Genomic DNA, 22,485 nt, shown 5'->3' with positions numbered 1-22,485 from the left:
TTTATTATATGTGTTACATCGCATGCGACTTAGTTTACAAAAAAACACATAACCCTTCTAGTGAAAAGAATGTGGGAGAGAGGGTGAGCTTGAGCTCCTTGCAAGCAAACACACACATAAGAATAGACAAGCAGACACCATGACATGTGAGATTTAAGCACCACCTGAGCTTTGTAGAATTAAAAAGAAATGCAAAGGTTTGGGATTGTGGCACATTTACCAGCATTTTTAGAGATGTGAGATATGTATGAAGCTTATATAATGGCTAGCAACATCAACATGCATAAAGTAAGAATTGTGCAAAGGTGCATTTAAAGCTTATACATCCAGATCTTTGTGGTAAAATACCATCCACCATTGCATTAGGTGGTTCTTCCTACTTCTTGTTACTAAGCGATGACTTTAGTAGGAAGATATAGGTGAAGCTATTGGAAAATTCAAAATATGGCATAGCTTGGTAGTGAATGAGACAAGAAAGAGGCACTACAACAAGATGAGGGTGTAGTAGAAAAAGTAACAGCGCATTTATAACTAGTAAGGTAGGGAGAGGTCAGACCCATTTTGATACTAAAAAAGCTGTTATTTTCATTGCAAACAGGATCTCAGCACGAAAATAGTAGAGTGAAATTTCACTATTGCTATTTTTGTGATAGAATAGCGTGAAAAAAAAACAGAGAGACTGGGGAATCATCACAGGACTCCCCTATCTGCCCCTGTTTTTTTAAAATACAAATACACTAAAACTAACACAAGTTCTTGTCCTAGTCATCATCATGGACACATGTAATTTAAAACTTTACAAATATTAAAAAAATGAACGATTGCAATTCATGATTGGCAAGTGTCATAAATCTATTACATTACCTAGCAAAATTACATAAGTGTATGAGTCCAGAAAGGTCATATACAAAATAGAGCATAATGAAGATGTATGGAGTTAGGGGCTACATTGAGGGGGTCTACATCTTATGCATTTCGATTATTATTGTCCCTTGTAGCTCCACCCTCTTCTCTCACATTTCCATTACTTCTTGATTGCACATTTGCACCATTGTCTATAGTAACAAGGTTTGCAGTAACATGATCCTACTTATGCTATGCCTACAACTCCACTCTTTTCTACTACTCTTTGAAGTCTCCTAGCTTCATACATTAGTCAATATGAAAATGCTTGGATTTAGTTTTACGGCTATAAAGCGCCTTGGTTTTCTTTTTAAAAGACTTATTTCCCTCAAAGAACTTCTAGGTGATAATAATCACAACTTCGTGGTTTCTAACTTTAAATCTTATATTTTATACCAATAGATTATTGCTACTCTCTCTTCTTTTTAATGGAAAATACTCCCACCACTTATTAATTTGTCATCATTTTTGTAGAAGGTTACATTAAATAACAACATAAAATTAATGTTCTACTCTTATCTCTCTCTCTCTCTCTCTCTCTCTCTCTCATGACACCTTGCCCATGATTTTTTATTTTGAAACTTCTATACTTTTTCTAGGTGCCACTCTTGAAACCTTTGGAAAATTTGAGAGCATCAACAATGGACGCGCTTAAAATGTCCTTTTAAGCTCTAAAGGATGCTTCAAGTTCAACCATTAGTAATAATGTTACTAGTATACTCTATTGATGATGGACAAGATTTCCTATCAATGCTTACGAATTTTGACAAATGGGAGGTATAAGAGCATTGAGCATAGGGTTATCCCCAATCGTCAGAAGTCAAGGTTGTCTATAGCAATGTTTTGTGATTGAGCACCCACTACATTGATTGATCGCCAGGGATTTCATTAACGTCTTCACAATTTCGTGATCACGTTAACAAAACCTAGTGTTAACATATTAAAACTTGTGATCACATTGTATATTCACATGACCTTAGAAATGACCTGCCGGACCCACTAGTCCAGTAACACCTCCGGGCTTCTATCTTTCTCGGCGGGCCCGCCAGGGAACAGAGTTTTCCCGGCGGGCCCGCCGGGGAAGATAAAAGCCCGGCGGGCCCGCCGGGAAAAACAAGAAACACCGACGGGGTATTATTCTGTATATAAACACTACCCGACACCCATCGTACAACTTTTGGGAAGATAGTCCTTGTTTTGGGGGCGTGATATCTCTCCTCAAAGTACTTGTAGAGCTCTCGAGTTGCTAGAAGTGTTCTCTTGGGAAGAACGTCCTTATTTTAGGGGCTGTCGTCTTTCCTTGTAGGCACTCCTAAGGCTATTGAGCCACTCGTCCTTAGTTCTTTGAACTGGGGGCAGGGTGTGGTTTGTATGCTAGAAGTGTCCTCTTGGGAAGAACGTCCTTATTTTAGGGGCTGTCGTCTTTCCTTGTAGGCACTCCTAAGGCTATTGAGCCACTCGTCCTTAGTTCTTTGAACTGGGGGCAGGGTGTGGTTTGTAGCTAATACTTGCGGAGATTTAGGGACAAATTTGGAGGCATTCAGCTTTGCATTTGAGCCACGTACGTAATCTACCTCATTCTGCTTTATGAATGGTTTGATAGAGCCAAGAGTCCTGCTTAGGGGCTTGTATTGGTTCTTGATACTTGATATAGTTTAGAGTAGACAAGGGTCTATTGTCCTATACTAGAGTATTGGGCAAGCATAGATCTTTGATTTTTTTTTGTGAATGTTAGAGAAGGTCTATTGTCCTATACTAGAGTATTGGGCAAGCATAGATCTTTGATTGTGTAAAGTATCCTTAATTGGGTACAAAAGGCATCCTTCATTGGGGGTGCAATGTGCATGATAGTCTCGAAGTAGTTTTGTAGTAAGACCTTGCAAGATAGTTTGAAGTAGTTTTGTGTTATGTGATGATCTTTTGTATTTGTCAAGATAGTTTCGAAGTACTTTGTCTGCAGATGTATGTTTTGTTATACGTGAGTGATTTGTTGTTTTTTCATTTGTGTATTCATTGTTATATGCTTGGTTGAATAGGTTATTTGTTGAGATGGAGGACAATGTTGGATCCAGTGATACCTCCAATAGAGTCCAAATTTCAAATAGCAGGAAAAAAAAGGCACCTGGGATAGAGTGGCAATATGCAATTAACGTTGGTGATCGATTCATAGATTGGGAGTGTAAGCTATGCCATGCAGTAAAATCAGGTGGGGCGCCTCGACTAAGAGAACACTTTTTAGGCGGACCGAAGAAAAAGTCATGTACCCACCCCTCTGCACCTATAGTGGCCAAACGCATAAGAGAAGAAATTCAAAAGAAAGATTCAAGAAAACATGACACTCCTACCGTTAATGTATCAAGGCAGCAAGAACACTGTTGTTCTAATCATCAAACTCCCGCTACATCGCCTACTTGTACCCCGAACGGCAATGTGCAACCAGAAAGTAATCTACCCAGTGCATCTTCTTGCAAGCGAAACTTTGACGTAGGAAATATACCCATGCGTCAAACTTCATTGCAAGAAAGCCTACGTCAAGGTCGACTCAATGATGCACAACTCGTCCTTGCTGAAGCGATTTACTTTTCTGGGAGTGCTATGATGATGGTGGACAATGAGCATTGGAAGAGAGCATGGAAAAAAATTGGTGAGTTTGGACCAGGGTTTTCACCGCCTACGTACCATGCTATGCGAAATGATCTATTAGAGAAATGTTATGCGCAGGTAAAAGAACGTGTACAAAGAATAATTCTTAGCAATATAGAGCTTTCTGGATGTAGTATAGTAAGTGATGGATGGTCTAATGTGCAAAGAAAACCATTAATTAATGTAATGGTTATTTCACCTAGAGGTGAGACTTTCATCCGTGCCGTGGATTCAGCTGGTTCAATCAAAACTGGGGCTTACATTGCTCAAGTCATTAGCTCTGTGATAGAGGAAGTGGGTGCCAAAAATGTAGTCCAAGTCATCATGGACAATGCAAAAAATTATAAAAATGCATCCAGAATCCTACAGCGACAATATCCACATATTTTTCCGGTAGGCTGTAATACTCATAGTTTGAATCTTGTACTAAAAGATTGGTATAAATCTGATGATACCAAATGGTTTGCCTCAATCGTCGACACTGCTCGCTAGCTTGTGAAATTCATGCTCAAGAGACAGAGAGTTTTAGATATGTTTCGACCTCGCATGTCAGTTATGTTAAAGCTTCCAGCGGAGACTAGGTTTTGCACTCACTTTTACACTTTTGAGTCTCTTCTTAGAAATAAAGATGCAGTTTGCGAAACATTTACATGCATGGCATTTCATGACTGGGAGAACACTCAACTTGAAAAAGTGAAAGAGAAAATCAAAGTCTTGAAGGGAGCGCTTACGAGAAGAAGTTGGTGGAACAGTGTGATGGATGCATACCATGTAATGATGCCTGTTATGTATGCTGTACGAAGTCTTGATCAAAGAGCGCCTAATCTCGGAAAAGCATGGATGCAATGGTGGACTGTCCAGCGGAGTTTGGAGTGTCCTGAGAAATTAGAGCATTCAGTGGTGGAAAAGCAATGGCGTGTACCATTCTCCAGTAGACAAAGAAAAGTTCTGTTGAAGTACTTTCATGCTAGATGGATTGGAGCGCATTCACCACTGCACAGTGCTACTTACATGTTAGATCCTGAATATTGGAATATGGATTTGATGTCCAACGTTGAGGTGGTGCAAGATTTTTATAAAGTGGTAAACACTTTCTATAATAATGATGATGATCGTGTACAGTGCATAAAGGAGATGACCTCATTTCGGTTGAAAGAGGGTTTATTTTCCAACTCCCTTGTTCAACAAATGGCTAAAGAGCAACCTGCATGGAAGTGGCTCAGAAAGAAACTGGAGCATGTATAAATATATTCATAGTACTATTCGCAATCGACTTCTTGCAGATCAAGCAGATAAACTTGCTTACATGTACTGCAATGAAAAGATCTTGCGAGACATTGAAAGCGAAGAGTATGAAGAAGATATGCCCAGATGGATGTACAATTGTGGTAGACGAGAACTTTGATGTTGGACGTACGTTGTGCACCACTCTTGAGATAGAAGACAATTTAGACATTGACTTAGATGAGCTTAATTTAGCAGACGAGAGAGTAAACGATGAAAGAATTTTGGAGCAAGATACTGACATAGAGGAAGAAGTCACTTCATTAATTTAATAAAAAGTACTTGTACAAATGATCATATTTGGAGAAATTATCAATACAAAAGTAGAATTTGTTTTTCTTAGCTCTCATCTTGAAATAAATTGCGAATTGCACTAGGAGTTGCATCTAAAGGTCCTGGTGGTTTATATTCGCTAGCCATGCCGAACACTGTATAAATACCTTGATTTATTGGGACATTGCACAATGCACGTGGAAGTATTTTGCATTTGTCTCACTAAACATATTAAGTGGTAGTAGTGTCCACATGGTAGTATATATTGGCCGCTCCACCCATCGAATACTTTGTAACATACAGGACATTGGGGGGTGGAGGAACTTGTAGCCTCAGCAGAAACTCCCACAAGATCAGGATGTATCAAAAAATGAGAGATGTGGTTTCCTTGGCGCACAGGAGCAATACGTGAAGAGATGCTCTGCACATCTTGGCTGATCTTTGTTAGCTGCTCTTGAATCCCTCTATTGGCCGGGGGAGGAGTTGACGCTTGAGTTAATCGGTCAACTTCTTTCGCCTTCTCTGCTAGCTGTGCCCCTAAGCTTTCTTTGACCTGGTTTAACTCCAGTCCAGCGCCCTCCACCATGAGAGCAAGTTCTTCTCTTGTGAATGTCATTGTCTCTTCACGTATGTCGTGGGTGTTGACAGTGGCCTCTCTGGAGGCGAAGTCCACTGGAGTTTCTAGGATAAATTGAGCATATAGCATTTTAGCAAAATACAGTGGAGCGTCGGCGTTATGGAGAGGACGACCGTACACCTCCAAGAAAATGCGCTCGGCATTAGTTTTGATGTCATTGTGAGTGCAACGAGAAATCTTCCATCTTCCCTTCTTAATCTCGCCATCTGGACATGGCCATATTTCCTTTATCATCTCTGTGGTTACGCGTTTGTTTATGTCTTTCCATTGGGCATAAGTTGGATTTGTCCATTTCGATAACCTGCATGCTATTCTTGTAGCTTCGCGGGCTGTCTGGCCATGTGCAAGGGCCTTCATTCGCTCGTATGCCTTCTTGGCTAACTCCTGATGCTCGTTCGCTTGCGCCTGCTCCATATCTGCGTGAACGTAAATGACTTTAGGATTTTAATGAACTGTAAAGATCAACGTAAGATAAATTGACCATTACTCTCAAAATCTTGAAGTCAAACACCACGAGAGGAGATATGTATTGCAAAGACTCGATGAGAAATATCCACTTGACTCCAAAAACACTTCAAACAATGCTCGCACATCAAATTTTGAATAGAAAACATAAACTTAAACACCACAAGAGGAGAGAGATATTGCAAAGACTCAATGAAGAGAGAAACAAAATGCCATTCCTGAAACTTAATCTCTTGATACTGTATCATTACAAAGTTGGGGTGAATGCCACCGATAGCTCTACAAGAGGACGTTGTGCCCTCGTAGGGTCAGTATTTAGTGATCTAAAAAATTCAACTACTTGCAAAATTGATTTTCGCTCATCGCGATTAGGTAGAAACATCCAATTTTTGACTCTATGAATAATAGTATCCATGGTAACTTTGTCATGGGAACTATTATCCATCCACAACTCTTGCACTTTCTGCCAAAAGTCATATAAAGTTTGTAATAAATATCCCAAGGCAAAAACATCAGATGCAGGAGTGTATGCATCTGCCAAAAATGGATCATAAAGCTCTGGGGGGGCTATCCACGGCCGTTTATTTCGCTCTCTGTCTGCGTAGGAGACTGCCTGTGCCACCTTCTCAGGGTTCTTGTCTGCTTCAAATACAAAATTGAGAGACACCCGTTTTTTGGGCGCTCTCAGCAGCAACCCCCAATCGATAATACCTATGCGTGGCTTTAGCTCTTTTGTATAATCCAACACTACATTGAAAGGATGTAGGTCGGTATGTACAATACCTGCCATATGTGCTGTCGCTAGACCTTCCACCAGGGCATGCATAATATGTGGCATGCTTATTACTATTTGTTTTATTTTTGAAAGTTCTAGATGACTTAAAGGGATATTATCAGGCGGGGGTTGTCTCCATCCTCGATCCAAACGAAAAATTGCTCTGGTGAACTCACTGAATCTGAAGGGAACCTTCAGAAGAGTATCACCAAGAGCGCCGCCATTATAGTACGGGAAAATTGTGATCCAAGGAGCCTCTTTTGTAAAGGCAATGCATCGGACAATCGATGGATGTAGCACTTGCATACCCTACTCTGCCTGGAAGCTCTTGAACTTCGCGCTGCCTTCTCCTTTGTAGTGCTTTTCGCAAAAAGTGATGTGCTCCGGTAAAAATGATATACCTTTAATTGCATACTCTTTTACTGTTCCAAAGACACTGGAGGCTATTGTTCGCCCTTCGAACAAAGCCTCGTGCGGGATGCCAATAAGATGTGTGCACATAGAATTGTAGATGGTACGATTAATGACACCTGTACCACTTGCATCTGCCTGACTGGACGTTGCAGCGATGTCCTGGGCAATGCGCACTCTTTTGGGGAGGGACTCTGCATCCAACGCCTTCATGCGCTTGCTCTTGGCTCTTTGCTCGCTCCATACAACGTCCCATAACTGTAGACGTTGCATATTGGCTTCAGGCGGGGCAGCATCTCTAAGATCACTGCATGCTACACGCATGCTCCCCAAAATGGTTCGTATTATGTGCTGATGGTTGAAATCTGCTATCTTCTGTCTATCTAGCAACTCAGCGTTGCCTCCGCTTCGAAGCCGACGCTATGCATTTTCCCATATTTGGTCTATTAGATCTCGCATGAGTATCTCAGACTCATTGATCTTTTTGACGACATCATCAGTACATTGTGATACTGTGATGACTGCTTCAATACGAATTGCTCGCAGAGCGATTTTGCGCTCTTCGGGGGAAAGCATGTTGATTGTCTTCGTAAATCTAGCAAATATCACTAAACGCAAAAAAATAGAATATCAAACATTACTAAAATAAACATCAAGCAAACGTGAGAGAACAGCAACAAGTATATCAATATCGTCAATGTTCATACAAAAACGGAATATCAAATAATTTTAATGAACTCAACATCATCCAATACATCATCAAACGTGAGAAAACAGCAATAAGTGTATCATTACTTATCAATGATCAAACAAAAACAGAATATATCAACCAATATTACTGAACTCAACATCATGCAATACATTATCGAACGTGAGACAACCGCAACAAGCGCATTATTACTTACGAAGTGTATACATTATCGAATGAGAGAGAGAGAGAGAGGGGGAGGAAGAGAGAGAGGTGTGACAGATAGAGAGAGGAAAAATTAAATGACATTTTTTATAGTTTTGTGAGTTCCTAAAGAGAGAAAAATAATGTTTTGTAATCCTAAAGCACTCTTCATCTACATACCTATCATGATAGAGAGAGAGATGTGAAGTGTATCATGAGAGAGAGAGAGAAAGAGTTGTGAAGTGTATCATTGCGAGAGAGAGAGAGAGAATTGTGAAGTGTATCATGAGAGAGAGAGAGAGAGAGGAGAGGAAGAGAGAGTTGTGACAGATAGAGAGAAGAAACATTAGATGACATTTTTAATGTTTTTGTGAGTTCCTAAAGAGAAAAGTCTTGTATTGTTTTAATTTTTAAGTAAATAGAGGGAGAAAAAAGAAATTATTAAAAATTATGTATATTTTAAGAGAAATAAAAAAAGATCATTATCTACACATCTATCGTGTTGTGAAGTGAATCATGAGAGAGATAGAGAAAGAGTTGTGAAGTGTATCATGAGACAGAGAGGGGGGTAAGAAGAGAGAGATTCATATTTTTCGAGTTACGAATCACGATATTATAAAATAAAACGTTTAGACAATATGATGTAAACTTTGATCCATGAAATACTAATACCGCGTTAGCAACCAAGTATCGCATGGATCAAACACAATAAAAACAATACAAGTCAAATCAAACAAATTTACGACATTTATTCGACCGCGTTAACGATCATATGCCGAAATACGCAAGAAAATTTACGACACTTTTTCGACCGCGTTAACGATCAAATGCCGCAATATGCAAAAAACATTTTATGCACTAGCGGACGACACCAACTTGCCGTGTTAACGACAAAATGCCACCCGATTCTATGGGAATACCAATAGGATACGAACATACACTGGCCGCGTTACCGACCATATGTCCGCATTTGACAAAGGGAAGGGAAGGGAAGGTGACATCGCCATAACGATACTATGCTTGCCGCGTTACCGTCTAGTACCGCTACGGCGTGCCATACTTACCATAGGACACAGACTAGCCGCGTTACCGACTAAGTGCCCCAGGGTAAGCACCATTCCGAAGAATGGCCTTACACACACACCAGTCGTGTGGCGGGCCACCCAAATCCTACCGCGCATTGCGACAATGGGCGGCTGCCCACACGAACTCACCCACACACACATCCCTCGTGTGGCGGACCACCCACATCCTGCCGCGCATTGCGACAGTGGGTGGCTGCCCGCACGAACACACCTACATACACACACACACACACAAGTTTTCATTACCTGTGTATGCTGTCAGCAATGAAATCCCAAAGGGCCCCCCGAGCCCATATATATAGAAAATTGTACCCCGCCGGGCTATATGACGACCCCGCAGGGACCCGCCGGGCTTTGCTTTATCCCGGCGGGCCCGCCGGGTATAGCAAAAGCCCGGCGGGATTTTTCCCGGTTACCGGGTCGCTTGCCACCGGCTTTTAAGAGATTTTAAAATCTATATCTAATCAGTCTGCATGTGTGCATGTATTTATCCAAAAGTGTGACTCTATGGGCATGGTAAAAATAAATATAGTTATCTATAAAATAATCTATGATGAAATCTTATGAAAGGCACATATGGCATTGGAGGCTGATCTCATTCCAAGCTTCCAATTATCACAAATTTGTTTAATAATTCTCATGAAATTAATCCTACTAGGAATGAGAAGATTGACATGCTTTTGGGATTTTCTTATCTCTCTAAGGGAATTCAAATGTTGGTTGATCCTCTTCTTCACCTTCTCCCTTTAGACTTTATTTTCACTTTTTGCAGCTTTCCCTGCCAAACGTAGACTTGGTCTCAGTGTCCTTGCTGCTTGCTTTGTTCTAGACATCTAGAAAAAAGAAGACATAAGAAATATTTGAGAAAGATACTTACTCCTTTCTTTGGGGCTAAGCAAGAAAGTGTAGGGAATAGAAGAGAAGTCTCAATTTGAGAGAAACTATAAAGCCAAGTAGGAGGAGGGCTTAGAAGGGAAGGCCCAGTTCAAGAGAGACTTAAAAGTCAAGTAGGAGGAGGAAACATTGAGGTTTGGTAGCAAGCTAGACCTACATGCTTCAAGGATGTCTCGGAAGTTTGAGATGAGGGAATTCAAGAGGAAAGTAAAGATAGAAAGCTGCAAGGATAGCAAAGATATCGAGTCGTTCATTATCGATATAGTCACACGAGGAAACAAGGAGCAAAGAACTTCACATCGAGAGGAGACGTCTTGTATTACTAGTCAAACTATACCTACACCGACGGGCTATGCCTATTATGCATCGGATCTTTGATGGATAGGTGTAGTTGGAGATACATCGGAGATATGCCCAAATAAAAAGATGGCATGATATAAAGAATCTACAAAGGGCCTATTTCTAATTTCTACATTTTCTTGTAGTTCTTCAACTCAAAAATTGAATTGTAGAATAAAACTTGAGGTTGGCGAATCAATCGACTAGTGGTCTTCTAAATCAATGGAGTCTTGCACATCTAGATCAAAACCAATGGATTACAGGTCATCATGGATTACCTCGTTTGCTATCATGAAGTTTTGGCATCTAGTATGTAGCGATATTATTTATGATACAAACGTTACATGGATGGAAAAGCATTACCTAGTTGCATGGTCTTCTAAATCAATGGAGTCTTTCACATCTGGATCAAAACCAATGGATTACATGTCATCATGGTTTACCTCATTTAGCCCTTTATGTATCACAAATATTACATGGATTCATGGACAAACATTTATTTTAATGACCGCCTACCAAATATGTAGTTAAAGGTTTTGATCATGTGTGTTTTTCAAGTTCTTAGCTCTAAACCTATGTCCTACCTATGTCACCATACACTATCCACGCTAGTTAAACAATTAATTGAACACATCAATTAATCCCAACGTCATCTTGAGATATAGACAACCCATAAATATTCAAATAATATCCACACACATGTTTGCCAGCTGTAAGTACCCCAAGAATCACCCCTCCATACGAACCAACTGAAATAAATAGTGGAGACCCACAAGCATGCCATATACGGGCATCCCCAATATACAGTTGCATAAACACATGAGAGGATGGCTTCGTGATTGGTGTAAAAGACTAGATCTACACATAATGCATATGCAATAAACCAATCAAATGAATGTATGTAAGATGAGTCTAAGTGTCCCATACTGCATAGGCGCGTTGCACATACACAAATAGGATGGTAAAAGATATAAAAAATAAATGTGTCTAGAGTAAAACCAATCTAATGTCCCATGTCACCTAATTAATTCCATACATCACTTCCTTCATAATATAAGTTTGAGGTGAAGCGGCCAGTTCTCTCTGAAACTTAAATTTCGACACAAATTTTCTCTATCTAGAAATTTTATTTAAGTTATTGAACTTGAAATAATCTTAATGTTGAATTTATGGTTTATTAATTAGGTTCTTAGGTTAGAAAAATATTATAGAAATAGTTATCAAAAAGTTGTATAAAATGAAGGGAATATGGCCCTGGGGCCATTGTTGCACCTGTTGTGCATGAAAAGAATGGCCCTATGGCCATTCTTGTTTGCCCAAGAGCATGCAAGAAGGTTGGGTGACACCAAGGCTATGCTAGAATGGCCCTAGGGACATTTTTGCATTCAGAAGAGCATCAAGTCTGGCCCTAGGGCCATTCTAGGATGCCCATGGCCATTCTTGCACCTGTTGTATATAAGAAAAGAATGGCCCTATGGCCATTCTTGGATGCCCAATCGCATGCAAGAGAGTTGGGTGCCACCAATGCCATGCTAGAATGGCCCCATATCCATTCTTGCATGTAGAAGAGCATCAAGAATGGCCCTCCTAGGGCCATTCTTGGATGCCCCATGGCCATTTCCAACATGATCTATGTGTCTTGGGGTCATGCAGCAAGAATGGCCATGGAGCCATGCTTTGATGCCCTATTGACTTTCTTGCATGCTCTTTGAGGCCTTTAAGGCAAAATAGTGACCTTATTTGCCATGAAAGAATGGCCCTTGGGCCATTCTTGCACCGGTTGTGCATGCAAAGAATGGCCCTATGGCGATTCTTATTTTCCAAAGATCATACAAGAAGGTTGGGTGGCACCAAGGCTATGCTAGAATGGCCCTAGGGCCATTGTTGCATGCATAAGAGTATCAAGATTGGCCCTAGGGCCCTTCTAGGATGCCCATGGCCAATCTTGCACCTGTTGTATAAGAAAAGAATGGCCCTAGGGCCATTCTTGGATGCCCAAGAGCATGCAAGAAAGTTGGGTGCCACCAGGGCTATGCTATGATGACCCCATATCCATTCTTGAATGTAGAAGAGCATCAAGAATGGCCCTAGGGCCATTCTTGGATGCCCCATGGACATTTCCATGTGCCTTGGGGTCATGCAAGAATGGGGACATACATACCTTTCTAGCCATTCTCTCCCTTTCAAACATACCCTAGTATTATGAAAAAAATTGAGTGTATTATGTTTTCATCCTTGGAGATTTGCACGATCTACTCTTGACTCTATTATGTTATCATTGAGAGGTATGGATGCCCAACCTGGAGACAAGGTCTTTATAATGCTAGCAACAAGTGAATGTGTTGGATTTGGTTGCATCTCTAGAATAGATCCAGAGATGTTTTGCAGTGGCTCTAAGATCGGTCAAAGGAATGTGTCTGTGTTTGTAGAGAAATGTGTGAAGGATGTAGACCTTCCCCTTCCAACTATGGATGAAAGAGATCTAAGAGGTGCAGTTTGTACTTTCGTCCGTTGGCCTAAAGTTATGTTAATGCCTTTTAGAGATTCTCCAAATTTTGTAGAGCAAATGGAAAATGCAGATGGACAAGCCTGTCCTATGGAACCTCCAATTGTGGATGCTATAGTAGTGACAGCTTTAGATTCTGACATCACAACTCGAGTCTTGGAAGAGAAAAAATGTCCTTTTATGGGATGAGAGCATCTCCCAAGTGATGTACAAGGGTTTGATACTGTATGTGCTTCCAGAAAACTGTGTCAACCTTGAACAACTTGGTGAGCATTGCATAGGTGTGGCTGTTGATAGGGTGCAAGAGGGTACATTAAGTGGAAATGGTTATGAGGTGGACAGCATCAACTTAGTTAAGTGGCCTATCAACAAGCAAATTACAATGTTAGACAATACTCCATTGCAGCGCTATGTAGCCTTTAAAGACATGCAGGGTGATGTCGAGTAGAACACGGTTGAGTATCCAATGGTGTCTCAGGAGGTCCCAACCTCAAAAAAGAGAAGCTAAACTTTCATAAAAAGAACTCCAAATGAGAGAGAACCACCAACTTCGAGTTTCTATTTGTCAATGGAGTCAGTGCAAAGGGTTGCCTCTATTGATTATTGTAAAAACAAATGTTGTCAGCTTGCAAATCACAACATGATAATGCGCATACGCCAAGATTTTTGGGGACATGATAATGCGCATACGCCAAGATTTTTGGGGACAATCCCAAGAAATTCAAACAAACTATGTATATGATTTGCTCTATGTGTCTTGGCTACAGGACTCAAAAATAAAGAAGATTAAATATGGATTTAAACTTAATGGAATGGGCGTCTGTTGATCATGGTATGAGGTGCATGAAATCCCAAAGACATCTTTTACCGCTCTACAAGGAAAAGTTTGAGGCTGGTGTGTGTCAACATGTACATGGAAACACAAGGATAGTCCGAAGAAGCCTTGAGCATACTGGTTATATAGCTAGAGCACTACTTGAGGACTTCATCAATGTTAACTCAGAGCGGATGCCTAACAAGAATAGAACTATGCTGGATGGCTCAAGGGAGACTCAGTTAAGGATACCCAAAACATACAAGCAGGTTGACATATTAGATGAGATCAATACAATGCTTGATCACTTGGGATATGAAAAGAAGTTATCCAAGTCTTCTTTTGGGAGAATATGGAATCAAGAGTATCCCCACGTGGCATTGACAAAGACAAAGCTCTCTAAGTGCAGTTTGTGTAGTTCATTGTGTTGAGATATCGAGCTCTAGTGAGGCGGTGGACACTGATGACCCGCCTGGGGGATAGGCCCCGCACTTACACCACTGGCATGGTTGGTGAGATCTTGGGTGATATGCGGCCAGTGGGATGACAGGCTGTGTGACAGCCACTCTAGAGACTGGCATAGTTATAGCGCCAGCTCATTTAGTCGGGTTCACACTATAGAGAACCCGTGTATGTATTGGTTGAGTACCTTTCATATTGTGTGTACTCTTATTCTTGTATATGGTGTGTTGAGTGTTGAGTAGTGAAGAAGAAGATTTCCAGCCTCTCACCTTGTGTGTTCTCTATTAGGGTTTTGTGAGTGTGTGTGTGTGCTTGCAAGAGCTCAAGCTCTCTTCCCCCCTACATCTTTTCATGGTATCAGAGCCAGGTTCATGCTAAGGGCTGAGCTGCAAGCAAGAGAACCACAGGAAGCGGTACGAGGGTAAGAGCTTCAACACCCTTGTTGGGAGCTCTATGGGAGGCACCGGCAACGATCTCTGATTGAGGAGCTTTCTTCGCGGGAGTAAAGCTATAGGGCAACTATACAGCCAATGTTACCACCACGTAATCCACCTTTGTTGTCGATGCAGACCATGTAAAGGGGCATGAGGATGTGATATCAGGTATAAAGTCTTATATTAGATTTTGGCAAAATCTTGGAAACAGTTCTTTTCTTCCAAGATATTATAGACCTGTGATAGACTACTAGAGTAATGTAATCCAAGAGCTTGATAAACCAATTATAGCATCGGAGACTAGCTTGTACACACATTTTTGGCCAAAGTCTCAAGGCTCTCAACAGTGGGACATGGATGCGTCCTTTGAGCCTAAAAGGTTCTTACAAGGAGTATAATAATGATCATTATTGTGGGCCTCAACGAGAGAAACCAAGGGAAGAATTCAACCCAATGCTAGATGTCCAACAAGAGGACTTTTTCTTGTTGCTCCCACCAAACAGAGATGTCTATCCTATTTGGCTTGCTATGGCTAAATCAAACATTGATATGGATAGGAAATCACCAAACTACAAGAAGATTCTGATACAGTATCACGCATCATGTGCAAGAAAGGGTGGTTTGACAGATGCAGAGGCCGATGCTGATTGTTGGAAGGGGTCTTGGGCGGAGAACAAGGTAGATCCTCGGGTGTAGGAAGAGGCGGATGCAATTGTTTGGTCATGGAGGCCCAGAAAACCAGGGTCTTATACAAGAATCCAAATACCAGTCAAGGAAGCCAAAAAAGCACAAGAAGGAATGCACCTAGGTGGAGCAAATCAACCTCATGAGGAAGACTTTGATAGTGCCTACCTTGAAGAGTTATGACTTTTGTGCTTTAAACTTGCATGATAGTAAAAATGCAGCAGTCTCACTTATTTGAAATTTTATATTTCTCACAACCTAATTTGCAAACGAGATTGTTTTTCCACCATCATTATCTACCATCGTACTTGTTCAAGACTTTCTATTTAAATTTAAAGATTGTTTCATTTAATTGTTGCCATTGGAGATAGAGTTTCATTTATTAGTTTGATCCACAATTATGAAGTCAGTGGGTATTTATGTACAAGACATATGCGGCTTCCTTATTATGATGTTTATCAACACCACCTTCCTACATGATCTATCTATCTCCTTGCAAGTATGGAAATTCCATTCTTTACACACGTAAAAATTTCCACAATAAGTGGGAAATTCCCAATTTATGTGGAACATACCAATTTCAAAATTCCCAAAATGCAAGATTTTTCCCATTTGATCTAATATGGACTTATTGGTGTAAGGCTTGTAAATCTTGCTAGCTTGAAGGAGATAAGAGGCTCACTTATGAGCCATGAAATCCGATTTCTCTAATGGTCCATAACTTGAGAAATGGGGAATAGTGGATGCCATTGGTCCCCTCCCAAGAACCCAGCCAGAAAACATTTACATTATTGTGGTTGTTGATTATGTGCCTAGATGGGTAGAAGTAGTTAGCACTAGGAGAATAACAACTAAAGGTGTTGGTAAGTTTGTGCTTGATAATATTTGTTGTAGGTTTGGAACATCCTTTGAGATGGTATCAGATCATGGACTAGGATTTAGGGGATATTTTCTTCAACAACTTCTAGATATACTGAAAATCAAACACATGTATTCCACCCCCTAATATCCTCAATGCAATGGTTTGGTGAAGACATTTAATGGGGTATTGTGCAAGATAATCACCAAGAAGGTGCAAAGCAAACCTAAGGATTGGGACAAACACTTCAATAGCCTTATCATCTTACAAAACTTCATTCAAAGCAGAGATGCAATTTAGCAATTTACACCTTTTCATCTAGTGTATGCCCAAGAGGCCTTATTACCTCTAGAAGTGGAGATTTCAAGCCTTAGAGTTTTGGTGAGATTCGAAGCCTTAGAGTTTTTGTAAGGAGCAAAGTTGAGCCACCACAAGAGAAGTTTAAGGATCAAATCTACTAGACCTACAAAGGCTTGAGTTCGATAGAGATCAGGCTTTTACATATGGAGTAGGCAACCAAAAAGGAGAGAAGTTAAATGAGGCTCTCAAGGAAAAACTAGGTTTGAAGGAAGGTATGCTTATCTTGAGATATGACAGCAGATTGGATAACATGTTTCACATTAAATTTTTTCAAAGGTGGGAAGGCCCTTTCATTATCAAGAAAAAGTTCTCAAATTGAAGTTTATAGATTGAAGGACTTGTCTAGAAAAGTTTATAGATTGAAGGACTTGTCTAGAAAAGTACACAAAACTAGAGTCAATGTAGGAGGTGAAAGCCATACTTTAAAAGAGTCAAACCAGTACAACCAGTACCAAATGAAGGCCATGAAAATTCATCAAGAGGAACTTCAAGAATTAGAGGAACTAATGAAACATCTTTGATGTGAGGGACCTTACCACATCCCTCAATAATCTATGTCATTCATCTACCACTTGAAGGTATGAATACCTCTATGCCAAGGGGAGAGCTAAATATGAGACATGTTTTATAGAAACCTTTTTTTAACAATTTTTTCACACCTTATACCTTATGTACAAATCATATATTTTTCCATTTTTTTCTTGTTATTTATCATACACATGACTATGTTCCCCCTACATCTATGTATATATATGTACATTAAGTATTCTACTACTGGGTGGTTTTATCTAGAGCAATAAGTTTCAACCTATTGGGGAAAATATTTACATTCATGAATAACTCTTCACAAACCAAGTGCATGCCAATAGGACTCATAAAATGAAGTCAAGAATGGGTGGGGGACATACCTTAGTTATTGATATGCATTAAATTTATGTAGTGAGTGAATAAGTCAATATTTTCTAATATCATAATATTATTGGGAGGTGCATGTATATCTTGCTTAAGATGGATACAAGGGAGTGCTAACATGCTCTTACAAGTGGGGACTACTTTTACCTTGCATTAAAGTGCTAAGTCCATACACCATGTGTATTCACAAGCCTTATTCTTTTATGGTGAGTGACTAAGGAAGAATATTCCAAATATTTAGAATGCAAAAATGAAGAGGTCCTCTTGGAAGACTTTTGTTTTGGGGTAGGAAAATTTGATTTAAATGTTTGAGCATCCTCTGCTCAAAATTTGGCAATCAAAGTTCATGACCTAGTTCATGTAAAATATTTATGTGGAATGGGTCACAAACTTCAACTTTTCTTTTCAATCTTCTCAATCGGAGCTACACAAAAAATGATACAACCAAAATACTAGCTTGCAAAAATTCAGGACAGCTTGCTCAAATCTCTTCCTTACTTCTTCTCTTACCCACAATCACACTCCCTAGTTTGTAATGTTTCCACACCCCACACCTATTAAATATGACCTTTGCAAACCTTGGATTAAATGGAAAATTGTAATATCTTTTGGAATCTTCCTCTCCCACCTTGGACCTAGTAGCTAAGACCTAGTCCAATCACAACCTATTCATCAAGCCACTTTCACACCGCTTATATCTTTTCTAAGGGAGTCCCCCTCCACCTATAAAAACCGGCCATCTATCACACCATCAAGTGGGAATCATCTTTCTCCTTTCCTCCCTAGCCCTTAAGCTTATGTTAATCTCCTTCTTCCCAACACCCATGCCATCATAAATTCATTACTCTTCTCCCCATTCTTATTCCCTCACCTCATGCTATCATGAAGTCCTTACTCTTCTCCCCATGCTTACTCCCTCACCTCAGCTCTCCCCATTCTTACTCCCTCACCTCAGCTCTCTACAAATATGTACTTACCATCTTCTGCTTTCTCAAGTGACTTGGGGTATTTTTTGCTACTATGTGGTTTTTTTTAATGACATTATAGGCGTGTATGACTCATCCATGTGTAATTAGTGTGTAGATTATAATTTTCCCTCTTCACATACTTTGTCTCCAACCACTAATAAGCGAGCTTGGGTCTACCTCCACATGGTTTTAAGTATTGGTTTCCATTGGTAAGTTGATTTTGGTGTGTGTTTGTGAAGTGAATGACTTTGTTTTGTTCTTCCATTGTGCTTCTTTTAAGATCAATAATTCTCTAATGTTTGTCTTGGGAGGTGATGGAGGTCACCGTTCAAGGAAATCCCCCTCAATATGTCTTCAAATGTGATATACGTAAGCATTAAATATGATGATAGTAATATAGGATATGGTCATCTTTTGGACATCTATTTATAGCATACTAAGTACTTATTATAATTCTCAATGGCTTCCTTCTTCTGGTTGAGAAGTATCATGGATAAGTTTTATCTGCATGACGGTAGATTAATTGGATTTGGTATTCTATGCCATGCTCATATCCATAGGACAAGACTCTAACTTTACCTATATATGTTATTGAAGGGTGTTGGATCAAACAGTGGAAAATTATATGTGAGTTGTTCATCTGCTCCATGATAAAATCTAGTACTGTGAATCTCCTTTTGATTGGCATGTATAGAGGATCCACTCTTCTGCCTATATATATATATATATATATATATATCCATACTCCTAAATGGTCAAAAATTCTATTCTCCACTCTAGTTGGATGTCAACAATCCAATCTTAGGGTTTTATTCATTTGTTTCTATCTTTAAGTAGCCCCCCCTTGTATTGATGTTGTTTTTGGAGACCCCCCTTGTGTGTACAAGATGTGGCTTTTTCCACCTTGTGTAGCTATGAGAAATCATATATATAACTATTTTAATCTCAAGTACATATTGGAGATGTGTATTTGCAAGCTTACTAATATTCTCCCACAATGCGCCTTCCTCAGTCTTGGGCGTCAGCTCCTCTAGCTTTGGCATGGGGTCCCTAATTAGATATTCATGACGTGTATGTAAATTTCATGGGGGCTATATTGTATGCTTTTGGAAAGATTCTAGTTGTGTGTTTTAAGGGTGTAACCAACATTAGACCTTTGAAAAATAATTTGGTGGACCACAACATTGCATTTATATTTAATCTTAATACTCTCCAAATGGGAAACTTGTATTTAATCTTCATACTCTGTAAATAGGAAACTCCTCCATAACATCTATATCAACATAATCTATTTGGTAGAGAAATAAGAGGTGGTTATGTTACCTTTGTGAAGACACTCATGCTATCGACCTCATCGTTGGTGATTCCTTGAGAGCGACAGTGTCAATGGAAAAATCAAAATAAAGAGAAGAAGATTCTACATTAATAGGTTGGTCAGGAGTTATGTTAGTTGTGGGTTTGTATGAAGAAATGAATTTGGACATAAGAGGGAGATTAAGAGGATAAGTATAATGATAAATACTATCCACCTCCCTATCATCTTTAGATGTGGGTGGTAGTGGGGCTTGGTGCTACTGAATATATCAATATTTGTTTTATTCTATGGAGTTATTAAAATGAGGTATATGATATATTCAATTGTGAAATCATACATTACAATGGATACCCATATTTGCTCTCGATATTTATATATTTTTAGTAGAATTTTATTATACCGTGGGGATGAAAAGAGAGCTTTCATGTTAACATAATTACTTACGTGTAATCATAAGACTCATGCCATCCTTGAGTTTGGAACCATGCAAAATTGTAAAAAACGGTTTCAAAATTAGCTGGTGTGGTTGGAAGCTTAGGTGGCATGAACAATTAATTCAAGCATTTCTTCAATCTCATATAGAATGGTGGAGTTCATGAGAGGACTTACCACCATGATCTAAAATTAAGTACTATGGGGTGCAGAACATAAATTTACATAGCTATATAGTTAGTAAGATACATACCATTATGGAGAAAAGCCATGATGTATGTGGGGTCTGTTTTTAACAATCCAAAAATGGGATTGATCATGGTGATAGACATAGATTAAGCAACATAATTAAGGTGGATTAAACCACACTAAAAACTCCATGAGAGAGAGAGGGATATTGCACACTCAACACTCAATTCTATTCAAATGAACCATACAATGATATAGGCTTTCTAGCCTTATCCCACTTTACACAATATCATCCATGTGTGGCACTCCCTTTTCCACTCTTTTGGTCAACACTCACACATACAATATTACATGTGGCATTCTGATCTTGCCACATTATCTTTTGCACCTCTAGGGTGCTTTCCCACATACACACAACACCATGATTACATCTCTCAACACCCCCTCTTAATCGAGGTATTCCACAACTCACCCATCACCCATCTCAATGTAGCATTGCACAAACACAATTGCTACCTCTCAACACTCACCCTCAATAATACATTGGAGTGTCCATCAAACAACATGTGTGCATGTGTCTACCATCTTAGACACCAAGTCCATTTCGAGCCGACTCGCTCACAGCAGAACTACTGAGTCTGATTTGAACATGGAAGTTCGGGTGGGAGCCAACCCATGCGCATGCACCTCACATGTGCATCACTCATGCACACATCACAATAGATTCTCGGTGAGCTCGAGTAAGGCAACCCTCATACCATGGGTGATTACAAAAAAAAGTCCTCGTTTTGAGCTTCAAGCTCGAGTACAGTTACCCTTCTCATTCATGGGTGAAAAAAAAATACAACACATTTTGGCCGAAGCCAAGCAGTGAACCTAAGTGTGTGTAATCAATTACAAAGTATATGCTTCTTAAAAAGCATGTGAACAAGGGCTTTACCAAAATAGACCCTTTGAGATTTTTAAATGTTGTGGACCTTCCCAAAAAATAAATAATAATTTATTGGCTGACTGCGCCCACTCTGAACCTGCACATGCTGTAGGCGGCATTTGAACACCCTCTTTACTACGCCTGGCTTCTTATTATTTTTACATTGGGTTTGTTGTCTAGCTTCGGCCAAAAGGATTGTATTTGTTTCACCCATGTATATGAAGGCAAACCGTGCCCGAGCTTGCGTGCTCAAAATGAGATATGTATTCACCCATGGTATGAGGGTAACCATGCCCGAGCTCACCGAGAAGCTCAAAATGGTTGTTGTGATGTGTGCATGAGCGATGCACATGTGAGGTGCATGTGCATGGGTTGGTTCCCACCCGAACTTCCATGTTCACATCGGACTCACAGTGGTTCCGCTGTGAGCGAGTCGGCTCAAAATGGACTAGGTGTCTAAGATGGTAGACACACGCACAAATGATTGGTTGATGGACACTCCATTGTATCATTGAGGGGGAGTGTTGAGAGGTAGCAATTGCGTTTGTGCAATGCTACATTGATATGGGTGATGGATGATGGGTGAGTTGTGGAACACCTCGATTAAGAGGGGGTGTTGAGAGATGTAATCGCGGTGTTGTGTGTATGTGGGAAAGCACCCTAGAGGTGCAAGATATTGTGGTGAGATAGGAATGCCACATGTAATATTGCATGGTGTGTGAGAGTTGACCAAAAGAGTGGAAAAGGGAGTGCCACATGGATGATGATGTGTAAAGTGGGATAAGGCTAGAAAGCCTATATCATTGTATGGTTCATTGTGATATGCAATACAAGGGAATAGTGTTGAGTGTGCAATCTCTCTCTCTCTCATGGAGTTCTTAGTGTGGTTTAATCCACCTTAATTATCTTATGCTTAATCTATGTTTATCACCATGATCAATCCCATTTGTAGATTGTTAACACTATTAAAAACAATGACTTTATTGAAATGCTCAAGCTCTCAGAGTGTGCAGGTTTT

Source organism: Cibotium barometz, chromosome 20 (assembly GCF_041138505.1).
Source record: "Cibotium barometz isolate CiBa-2024 chromosome 20, ASM4113850v1, whole genome shotgun sequence".
In the NCBI taxonomy this organism is placed as follows: Eukaryota; Viridiplantae; Streptophyta; class Polypodiopsida; order Cyatheales; family Cibotiaceae; genus Cibotium; species Cibotium barometz.
Note: the sequence above shows the minus strand (reverse complement) of the source record.